At 44.0% G+C, this 12,247-nt stretch overlaps 2 pseudogenes; both read left to right on the forward strand.

The window, feature by feature from the left end:
- The first annotated feature begins 438 nt into the window (after positions 1-438).
- On the forward strand, positions 439-2,541 carry LOC100456836 (olfactory receptor 7E24-like; annotated as a pseudogene).
- Positions 2,542-8,117: 5,576 nt separating this feature from the next.
- Positions 8,118-11,627, forward strand: LOC129060819 (olfactory receptor 7E24-like; annotated as a pseudogene).
- Positions 11,628-12,247: the final 620 nt, after the last annotated feature.

Here is a 12,247-nt window from a genome sequence, read left to right on the forward strand (position 1 = left end):
CTCTGTAGCATATTACAATTCGTGTCACAGGGTGTGCAGCCACTGTGATATTAGGAGCAACATCTTTCTAGGATATTACAAACACTATCACAGGGTGTACTCCCACTCTGATGTCAGGAGCAATATCTCCCTAGGATATCCAAAATAATATCACAGGGTGTCCAATCTCTGCCTTCCAGGTTCTAAGGGATTCTCCTGCTTCAGCCTCCCGAGTAGCTAGGGTTACCTGTCACCATGCCTGGCCAATTATTTTTTTTTTATTTTCACTAGAGACGGGGTTTCACCACGTTGGCCAGGCTGGTCTGGATCTCCTGGCCTCAGGTGATCCGTCGGCCTCGGCCTCCCAAAGTGCTGGAATTAGAGGTGTGAGTCATGGAGCTCGGCCAAGAGTTATATATTCAATTAATTTGGAAACACAGCTCCCATATTTGAGTGTGCATGTACTTTTATGAAGAAAACATGTCAGAAAGCCTAAGAATGATAATAAATATGAAAAGTAACTGGCATGTGAAAAGGTCTTCCGATGAAGAACTCTAAGGTTTGATTTCGTTTTTAGAGAATGCCGTCCTAGCTCTTGTATCATCCTTGTACATATTCTACATCAAAGGAATTTGTCGCAAGGTGTCAGAATACAACAGTGTATTTCACTGCTTCTTAATTTCTTTCAATTAGACTGAGATCTTTTTCTTAAAGAGAGAAGAGCATCTTCATTGCATCTTATTTTTTCTGAAAAGAGTAGGCCGTATTTTACTGAGATCACGGATTTCTTATATATTAGGTTTTGGTCTTCTAACATTCTTCAGTGGATTTTCTCTAAAGTAGTATCTACAGAAGGAGTTGAATACCAAAAAAGTAAATCATGTAATAATTCTGAGATTTTTGGGTTTGTCACAACTGAGAAATATTGCTGACGGTGTATGGTCCTCAAGTGTTAAAATGTTCCTTGTGAATTTCTTGCATCCAAAATATACACACGGCATTAAGGGCTGGTTTTTATCTTTTATTTTTCCAATCCTCTTTTCTTCCCAAGGTGTCCAAGTCACACAGAGCCACGGAATATCACAGGTGTCTGAGAATTCCTCCTCCTGGGACTCTCAGAGGATCCAGAACTGCAGCCCGTCCTCCCTGGGCTGTCCCTGTCCAGGTACCCGGTCACGGTGCTGAGGAACCTGCTCATCATCCTGGCTGTCAGCTGTGACTCCCACCTCCACACCCCCTTGTACTTCTTCCTCTCCAACCTGTGCTGGGCTGACATCCCTTTCACCTCGGCCAAGGTTTCCAAGATGATTGTGGACATGCAGTCGCATAGCAGAGTCATCTCTTATGCGGGATGACTGACACGGATGTCTTTCTTGGTCCTTTTCGCGTGTATAGAAGACATGCTCCTGACTCTGATGGCCTATGATGGATTTGTGGCCATCTGTCGCCCTCTGCACTACCCAGTCATCGTGAATCTTTACTTCTGTGTCTTCTTAGTTTTGGTGTCCTTTTTCCTTAGCCTGTTGGATTCCCAGCTACACAGTTGGGTTGTGTTACAATTCACCTTCTTCAAGAATGTGGAAATCTCTCATTTTGTCTGTGAGCCATCTCAACTTCTCAACCTTGCCTGTTCTGACAGCGTCATCAATAGCATATTTATATATTTAAATAGTACTATGTTTGGTTTTCTTCCCATTTCAGGGATCCTTTTGTCTTACTATAAAATTGTCCCCTCCATTCTAAGGATTTCATCATCAGATGGGAAGTCTAAAGCCTTCTCCACCTTAGCTCTCACTTGGCAGTTGTTTGCTTATTTAATGGAACAGGCATTGGCGTGTACCTGACTTCAGCTGTGTCACCACTCCCCAGGAATGGTGTGGTGGCATCAGCGATGTACACTGTGGTCACCCTCATGCTGAACCTTCTCATCTACTGCGTGAGAAACAGGGACATTCAAAGCGCCCTGTGGAGGCTGCGCAGCAGAACAGTCGAATCTCATGATCTGTTCCATCCTTTTTCTTGTGTGGGTAAGAAAGGGCAGCCACATTAAATCTCTACATCTGCAAATCCTGCCCCTTAGTCACATTATTTTTATGGCTTGATGGCTTTTATTCCTTTCCACACTTCCTATGTGAATATTGTTTTCTTCGTTATACATTTAACTGGAATGTGTGAGTATTCTGGGATCCTTTGTTTAGCAGAAACCTCAAGACTGAATCCTCTATACCTAGGCGGCCTCCTTTAGCTTCTGAGCAATAACCCTGTCATCCAGGTGGAATCAAAACCATCTTTTTATATACATGAAATCCTCACTTCATTTTTGAATTCCCTGAAAATTGACTTTATGGAAGCAATGTACAGCAGGTCCTCCAACACCATTGGTGCGTTCAAAGTTGTGTAGTTATAATGTTGGTGAGGAATAAGTGGTTTCACTGTACCTAATTTTGCTTAAAGGTGAAGTTTCCAAGAGACTTTCAAAGATGTTAAGTGAGGACATACTGTACATCAAATTCATACCCTCTTCCAGAGTTCATGTGGAATTTCTTTATAAACTGCATCTAGAGAATCTATTTAGGCAGGTTATGTGTAGAGATCCATGTCACTGGTCCTCAATCTTGGCTTTGAGTCAAATCACCTTGGGAGCTTAAAAATGATGAGGCCTGGGTCTCATTACCTGAGATTCTGATTTCCCTGCACCTGTGTGAGTATGTGGATTTTTTTTTTTTTTTAAAGCACCAGAGGTGGTTGCAATGATGAAGTTTTTAGAGGCATCAAGCTCCAGTGAGTAAGAACAGAAGTTAATTGTAATATTATTTCTTCATATATTATCTTTAAATGCATTGTCCATCAACACCATACAAATGTTTATTATGGTGTTGTTTCTTACCATTTAGCATTTTCTATTTTTTTCTTTTTCTTTTCTTTTTTTTTTTTTCCTTTTTGAGGCAGAGTTTTTCTCTTGTTGCCCAGGCAGGAGTGCAATGACACGATCTGGGCTCACTGAAACCTCTGCCTCCCGTATTGAAGCGATTCTCCTGTCTCAGCCTTCCAAGTAGCTGGGATTACAGGCATGTGCTACCATGCCCGGCTAATTTTTACTTATTTATTTATTCTTTGTATTTTTAGCAGAGACAGTGTTTCTCCATATTGGTCAGGATGGTCTTGAACTCCTGACCTCAGGTGATCCACCCGCTTCAGCCTCCCAATTTGGTGGGATTACAGGCGTGAGGGACCGCGCCCAGCCACCACTTAGCATTTTCATTTTACATTTGTTAAAGTTGTAGATTTAGACATACATCGATTTCTGCTTTGTTATACACTTGCATATACATAAGATGGGAAATAGAAAGAATAAAATGGGCAGAGTATCCCTGAAGGTTCACTTTCCGAGACATTTTAAAACTATTTGCTTTTTAGAAATTTGTTTCAATTTAGAAACTTGTATACACGCACAATGAAGTATTATTCAACCTTAAAAGGAATAAAATCCTCTCCACTGCAGACAAAATGGATGAGATTGCAGGTGTCCATATGAAGTGAAGTAAGCCAAGCACAGAATGACAAATATTTCATGTCCTCACTTCTGCGTAGGACCAAAAAAGGAAATCTTGGCCAGGTGTGGTGGCGCAGTCCTGTACTCACAGCAACTTGGGAGACCGAGTCGCACGGATCACTTGAGGCCAGGAGTTCGAGACCCGCCTGGCCAACATGGTGAAGAGGCCCAAGAAGCGCTTGAACTCGGGAGGTGGAGGTCGCAGTGAGCCTGGATTTTGCCTGTATACCCCAACATGGGCAACAGAAAGAGACTCCATCACACACCTACACAAAAAAGGAATCTCGGGAAGGTGGAAAGTATAAAGGTGGTTAGCAGATGCTAGGAAGAAAACGCGTGGGATGGGGAATGAAGATGAAGGGGTGGGTTGCCCCACCACACCTGTGGTTGTTTCTCGTTAGGTGGAAAGAGAGACTTGGAAAAGAAAAAGACACAGAGACAAAGTATAGAAAAAGGAATAAGGGGATCCAGGGGACCAGTGTTCAGCATATGGAGGATCCCGCCAGCCTCTGTGTTCCCTTAGTATTTATTGATCATTCTTGGGTGTTTCTCAGAGAGGGGGATGTGTCAGGGTCATAGGATACTAATGGAGAGAAGGTCAGCAGATAAACACGTGAACAAAGGTCTCTGCATCATAGACAAGGTAAAGAATCAAGTGCTGTGCTTTAGATATGCATACACACAAACATCTCAATGCCTTACAGAGAAGTGTTGCTGCCCGCATGTCCCACCTCCAGCCCTAAGGCAGTTTTCCCCTATCTCAGCAGATGGAACATACAATTGGGTTTTATACCGAGACATTCCATTGCCCCGGGATGAGCAGGAGACAGATGCCTTCCTCTTGTCTCAACTGCAAAGAGGCATTTCTTCCTCTTATACAAATCCTCCTCTGCACAGACCCTTAATGGGAGTCAGGCTGGGGGACGGTCACGTCATTCCCTTCCCACAAGGCCATATTTCAGACTACCACATGGAGAGAAACCGTGGAGAATACCTGGCTTTCATAGACAGAGGTCCCTGCGGCCTTCCGCAGTTTTTGTGTCCCTGGGTACTTGAGATTAGGGAGTGGTGATGACTCTTAAAGAGCATGCTGCCTTCAAGCATCTGTTTAACAAAGCACATCTTGCACAGCCCTTAATCCATTTAACCCTGAATTTGACACAGCACATGTTTCAGAGAGCACGGGGTTGCGGGTGAGATTATAGATTAACAGCATCTCAAGGTAAAAGAATTTTTCTTAGTACAGAACAAAATGGGGTCTCCTAGGTGTACTTCTTTCTACACAGACACAGTAACAATCTGATCTCTCTTTCTTTTCCCCACAGAAGAGAAGTCGATAATTGGGCCCCAAAATACAGAAAGATGGAATAAGTGAGTTCTAGTGTTTGGTAGTGCAGTATGAAAATTTTAGTTCACAAGAATTACTTGCATATTTCCAGATGCTTTGGTAAGAAGCTTCCTAACTTTCTCATTATGCTGATTTTGAAGCTATTCTCTTTCTGCTCTCGAAATCATGCTAGTTTTTTGGGTTTTTTGTTTTTTGTTTGAGATGGAGTTTCGCTCTTGTTGCCCAGGCTGGAGTGTAATGGTGCAATCTTGGCTCACCGCAACCTCTGCCTCCTGGGTTCAAGCGATTCTCCTGCCTCCACCTCCCGAGCAGCTGGGATGACAGGCATGCCCCAGTATGCCCAGCTAGTGTTGTATTTGTAGTTGAGATGTGGGTTTCTCCCTGTCGGTCAGGCCGGTCTTGAACTCCTGACCTCAGGTGATCTGCCTGCCTTGGCCTCCCAAAGTGCTGGGATTACAGGCGTGAGCAACCGCGCTGGGCCCATGCTGTGTCCTTATCTGTTGTCTGTTGTTGTTTGTTTGTTTTTGAGCCCAGAAATAACTTCTCACCTATATGTTCAAATGATTTTTAACATGGGTGCTAAGAAAGTTCATTGGTGGAAAAGCGGTCTTTTCAAGTAATGATGTTGGGGAAACTTGATTTCCACATGCAGAAGAATGAAGGTGGACCCTATGTCACACCAGGTGCAAAAATTCACACAAACTGGATCAAAGACCTAACCCCAAGTGCTGAAAGTATCATATGCCTAAAAGAAAATATTGGCCACACTTTCATGACATCAGATTGGGCAATGCTTTCTGGGATATGACACCAAAGCTTAAGCAACAAAAGAAAATTAGATTCCTTGGATTCCATCTGAATGACAGACACTTTTGTGTATCAGAAAACACTGTGAACTGAGTGAAAAGATAACCCACAGATTAGGAAAAATATTTGCAAATCATATATCTGAAAAGAGGCTGATGTGCATCATATGTAAAGAACAGCTAGAACTAAACAACAAGAAACCCAAAGCATCCCATTAACAATGTTCAGAAGACTCGAGTAGGCGTGTCCCCAAAGAAGATATAGCAATGGCCAGTAAGCATCTAAAATGATGTTGAAAATCACTAATCATAGGGAAGTGCAAATCAAACCAATAATGTGATACCACACATTAGGATGGATATGATAAACAAACAAGCATTGGTGAGACTAGAGGGAAATAGGAATGCTCGAATATGATCAGAGGGAATGTAAAACCGTGAAGGAACAGGGAAAATAGGATGGCGTGTACTGGAAAAATCAGAAACAGAATTATCAGATGTCCCGCAGTTGCATTTGTGGGTACCTACCAAAAACAATTAGAAGCCAGGAGTGGAAGACAGATTTTTGTACACCCATATTCATAGCAGCATTATTTGCAACAGCCAAAATGTGGAAGCAACCCAAGGGTTCATGGACAGATAAATGGAAAAGCACACTGCAGTTCATTCATACAATGGAAGACTATTCAGCCTTCAAAAGGCAGGCACTTCTGGCCGGTGCGGTGGCTCATGCCTGGAATCCCAACAACTTGGAAGACCGAGGTGGGCGGACCACCTGAGGTCAGCAATTCAAGACCAGTATGGTTATCTTGGTGAAACCCTGTCTCTACTGAAAATGCAAAAAATTAGATAATCTTGGGGGCGTGTGCCTAGAGTCCCAGCTACTCGGGAGGCTGAGGCACAAGAATCGTTTGAACCCGGGAGGCGGAGGTTGCAGTGAGCCCAGATTGTGCCACTGCACTCCAGCCTGTGCGACAGAGTGAGACTCCATGTAAACACAAAACAAAACAGAACCAACAAATAAACAAATAAATTAATAAATAAACCAAAAGAAACAGATAGGAACTTCTGACACAGGCTGCAACTTGGATGAAACTTGAAGACATTATCGTCAGTGAAATAAATAATTCCCAAAAGGATAAACCAGGCTCAGTGGTTTGCACGTGTAACCCCAGCACTTTGGGGCGCTGAGGCAGGCAGATCATTTAAGGTCAGGAGTTTGAGATCAGCCTGGTCAATATGGTGAAAGCTCATCTCTATTAAAAATACAAAAATTAGCTGTGCGTCGTGGCACGTGCTTTTAATCCCAGCTACTCGGGGGACTGAGACCCAAGAATCGCTTGAACCCACGATGTGGAGGTTGCAGTCAGCCGATACCATGCCACTGCACTCCAGCCTGGGTGACAGAGAAAGACTCTGTCTCCAAAACAAACAAACAGAAAAATTAAACACGGTATGATTCCCCTTACATCAACGATCTAGAGGAGTTAAACTCAGAGCTGCAAAATAGAATGGTGGCCTCAGGGGTGGGTGAGAGAGAGGAATGGAGAGTTTGGTGAATGGGTGCAATTTCCATTTTGAAAGACAAAACTGTTCTGGAGATGATGGCGGTGATGGTTGCTAAACAATGTGAATGTACTTGAATGTGATTAAACTGTAAACTGAGAAATAGTGGAAATTGTCAATGTTGATACAGGCCATTCTATGGGAAATAATATATATTTATAATTTTTAATATTTATATGTTGCATATTTTCCGATCATAAAAGATGAAAATTGAAGCACTTGGATCTTAAAAAAGGAGAATGAAGCGAACAATCCACACAAGCTTCCTCCTGATGAGAGGAAGAGCCCCAGAGCTTCTATGGACACTCACTTTTCTCTTCTTCTTCTTGCATGATGATAAGGAAATCCTTAGAGGTTGGGGAACTTGGGCCACTCTGGCTAATGAGGAGCACTGTGCCTTGGCCCCACAGGCCATAGAACAGTAAATACTCAGTCTGTGCTTCCAGCCCTGCATGTGAGGTTCCAGGCCTGTGGTCTCCACACCCGTCACCTGTATCAGGAGGCTCCTGTCTAACCCTGTCTTCTTGCCAGCCTTAAGGACGGAGTCTGAGCCTCCAACGTGCACCATGCTGGGAGGACAGTTGACCTGTTCTCCGTGGTCATGGCCCAGCAGAGGGGAAGTGCGGTTCAGTGAGTGCTGCGGGACGGTCGGGAGCCTCGTTTTCTTTCCTCCTCCTCAGGACAAACAGGAGAGTGCGGTGGGCAGATGGGAGGAGACCAATGTGCAAACTGTTAGCTCAGCAGACTGTGGAGTTTCAGTTCTTGGTTGTGGGGGGGGGTCGCTCTCAGAAATCTCATTCAAAATGTTTCCTTCCTCCCCCACAGCTTGTCCTTTTCACAGACATCTCACCAATGATAGCAGGGAATGAGTCCCTCTAAATTGTTCCCCCAGAACAACAAAAAGATGATGAAGGTGATGGTGAGGATAAAGAGGATGATGACAGACACCATGACATCATGAACCCTTACTGAGGGCTTCCTAAAGGCCAGGCTCTGAGCTCTGTGCTCTATGCAGCTTGTTTCATTTCATCTGTGTAGTCTCCCCATTATGAGTGCACATTTCATGATGATTTTAAAGACTAGAAAAAGAGCAACGCATTTTCATAGAACTTGTACCAGATCATGAAGTCAAAAAGGGTGAAATCCAATATGAACCAGGCAGTCTAAGTCCAGACACATGGCATTTGGCCAGTCCTCTCCCTGCATCCAACCTGCTCTCTCAAATCCTTGTCACTCAGGCCAATGCCCCTGCTCACTGTGCCCTTCCCTTTGGGGGTTCCTTGGAGACCACAGCTAGACCAGTGGCTGCCACAATCACTGTGTCAAGTGTAGAAAGGGCAGCTGAGATCACATCAAAGATTCCAGAAAGAATTGGCACAGGATCATTCGGGACGCATCTCTCCCTTGGCCCTGTTCCTGGCTTTCCTTACAGCTCTTGACTTCCTCAAAGGGGTCATCAATTCAGAGTTTGGCTTCCATTGCTATTGAGGAAACTGGAAAGCATTTCAAAAATGCTCATCAGATATGCCTGTGGTTAAGACCTTTGAGCTCTGCTGAAAACTTTTTGAAGCTGGGTGCGGTGGCTCACGCCTGTAACTCCAGCCCTTTGGGAGGCTGAGGCAGGGGAATCACAAGGTCAGGTGTTCGAGACCAGCTGGCCAACATGGTGAAACCCCATCTCTCCTAAAAAGAGAAAAAAATTAGCCGGGCTTAGTGGCGGGGGCCTGTAATCTCAGCTACTCCGCAGGTTGAGGCAGGAGAATAGCTTGAACCTCCGATGAGGAGGTTGCAGTGAGCCGAGATCACTCCATTGCACTCCAGCCTGGGCAACAGAATGGGACTCCATCTCCAAAAAACAAAAAGAAAAACAAAAAAAAACAACCCACAACTTTTTGAGAGTTGGGAGACCATCAAGTATAGTACCCGGGACTTAGAGTCTGACCATTAATTTTCAATACCACCCTTTCTACTTATCTGTATGGCAAGGGGTGAGATGTCCATCCTCTGAGACTCAGCACTCTCATCTGAGTTGATTTCTAGTTGATCCAACAGAAGTGAGCTATGATTAAACCGATCGTGGGTGCCCGCTGCGTGATCTCTATGTGATGGATGTGTAAAGTTAAGGCAAAGTGAATCTTAGATACATTCGTTAATATTTTAAGCCTCAACTCCATACAGTTCAAAGGAAATATCTCCTGACCTGAAGTTCTGGTTTCCCTGCATTCCAGACAGGACATTTTATTGTGTCCTTATCTCTGTAAGTACTGAGTATTGTGAGAGGAACAAGTGAGTCTCTTTTGTTTCTGATTCCCCAGAGCCGATATCTTGCTTGGCACCTAGGAGATAGCAAAAGTAAAAATCTATGTGAATTATTGAATTGACACTTCCTTGGTTCACAAGAATTGGCTGTCATCAGTGTGACATCAGTATGACAGAGTGTGTGTTTTTTGTTTTTCGTTTTTTCAGATGGAATTTTGCTCTTGTTGCCCAGGCTGGAGTGCAGTGGTGTGATCTCGGCTCACTGTAGCCTCTGCCTCCCAGGTTCAAGCCATTCTCCTGCCTCAGCCTCCCGAGTAGCTGGGACTACAGGTGCGTTCCGCCATACCGGGCAAAGTTTTTGTGTTTTTCATAGAGACGGGGTTCACGATGTTGGCCAGGATGGTCTTGATCTCCTGACCTCGTGATCTGCACTCCTCGGCCTCCCAAAGTGCTGGGATTACAGGCGTGAGCCACAGCATCCGGCCAAACGTTCTGTTGAAAACTCTAAGTCCACCTAAGCTAAAGACAGGAGTTATAGCCTCCATGAATTTTAACGCAAGACCCACCGATTTGAGTAAACAATTACTCTCTTGAAGGAGAAAAGTCCGAAAACGTAATGATGAAATCACTAGGACCTAACTGGCCTGTGGAACTATTTTCTGCTTATGAACTATCAACTTTAGTATCTTTCCCAGATGGCATGGCCTCAGCTGCTATCAGTGTTTATAAATGTTCTAATTCAACAGAATGTGTATCAATCTGTTCAAATCAAATAAAATATTTGAGTTCTTAATTTCCTTTAATTAGGATAACCTTTTTCTCAAAGTGAAGAGAATGGTTTTACTGCAGAGTTTTCATCGGAAAAGATAGGCTGTATTTTCTGGCAATTAGGAATTTGTTAGATATGATGATCTGGTTCTTGGAACATTCGTGAATCTAGTGTCTCTAAGGCAGGTGTGTACAGCAAGAAGAGAATAAGACAGAAATCAATGATGAAAGAATTAGAAGACAATTGAGTTTGTCAGAACTGCAAAATACTGCTGAGTGTGGATTGCTCTGAAATCTGAAAACATTACTTCTGAATTGCTTCTATCAAAAATGCAGACACAATGCTAGGTGTCGGTTTACTTGTTCCCAATTTTTCAACCCTCTTTTCTAGGCAAGAGGTGTCCAATCTCTACAGACCCAAAGAATCTAACAGATGTCTCTATATTCCTCCTCCTAGAAACTCAGAGGATCCAGAACGGCAGCCGGTCCTCGCTAGGCAGTTCCTGTCCATGTGCCTGGTCACGGTGCTCGGGAACCTGTTCATCAGCCTGGCCGTCAACCCTGACTCCCACCTCCACACCCCCACGTACTTCTTCCTCTCCAACCTGTCCTTGCCTGACATCGGTTTCACCTCCAGCATGGTCCCCAAGATGATTGTAGACATCCAATCTCACAGTAGAATCATCTCTTAGGCAGGCTGCCTGACTCAGATGTCTCTCTTTGCCATTATTGGAGGCGTGGAAGAGAGACATGCTCCTGAGTGTGAAGGCCTATGACCGGTTTATAGCCACCTGTCACCTTCTGTATCATTCAGCCATCATGAAGCCGTGTTTCTGTGGCTTTCTAGTTTTGTTGACTTTTTTTTTTCCTCAGTCTTTTAGATGCCCAGCTGCACAACTTGATTGCCTTGCAAATGGCCTGCTTTGAGGATGTGGAAATTCCTAATTTCCTCTGTGACCCTTCTCAACTACTTCATCTTGCATGTTGTGACACCTTCACCGATAACATCATCATGTATCTCCCTGCCGCCATATCTGGTTTTCTTCCCATCTCAGGGACCCTTTTCTCTTAATATGAAATTGTTTCCTCCATTCTGAGGGCTTCATCATCAGGTGGGAGGTATAAAGCCTTCTCCATCTGTGGGTCTCACCTGTCAGTTGTTTGCTTATTTTATGGAACAGGCATATGGGGGAACCTCAGTTCAGATGTGTCATCTTCCCCGAGAAAGGCTGCAGTGACCTCAGTGATGTACGCTGTGGTCACCCCCATGCTGAACCCCTTCGTCTACAGCCTGAGAAAGAGGGCTATTAAAAGTGTCCTGCGGCGGCCGCACGGCAGCACAGTCTAGTCTCAATATCTCCTTATCTGTTCCATTCCTTCTGTAACGAGGGTTAAAAAAGGCTGCAAGGTCAATTAAGAATGATATCACAGGGTGAACGCCCACTGTGATACTAGGAGTGATACCTCCCTAGGATATAAAATTTACTGCCACAGAGTATACACACATGGGGTACACCCACTGTGATATTACAAGCAATATCTCCCTAAAGTATGATGAAAAATATCACAGGGTGGGCACACTGTGTGATAGGAGGAGTAATAGTCACCCGGGATATTACGACGAATATCAGGGGTGTACACACACGGGGTATACGCACTGTGATATCAGGAGTTGTATCTCCCTAGGATATTAAGAATAATATCACGGGGTGTACACTATGTGTGTACATCCATTGTGATCTTTGAAGTAATATCTCTCTATGAGATTACAAATAATATCAAAGTGTGTACACCCCTGAGACCTATTAGGATTAACATCCTTCTAGGGTATTACAGACAACGTCACACGATGGACACCTTCTGTGACATTTTGTACACTCTCTGTGACATTAAAAGAAACATCCCCCTAGAATATTATGAATAATAACACAGGCGGTGTACACACATGGTACACCACCTGTGTACATC

This window comes from Pongo abelii, chromosome 7 (assembly GCF_028885655.2).
Source record: "Pongo abelii isolate AG06213 chromosome 7, NHGRI_mPonAbe1-v2.0_pri, whole genome shotgun sequence".
NCBI classification, from domain to species: domain Eukaryota; kingdom Metazoa; phylum Chordata; class Mammalia; order Primates; family Hominidae; genus Pongo; species Pongo abelii.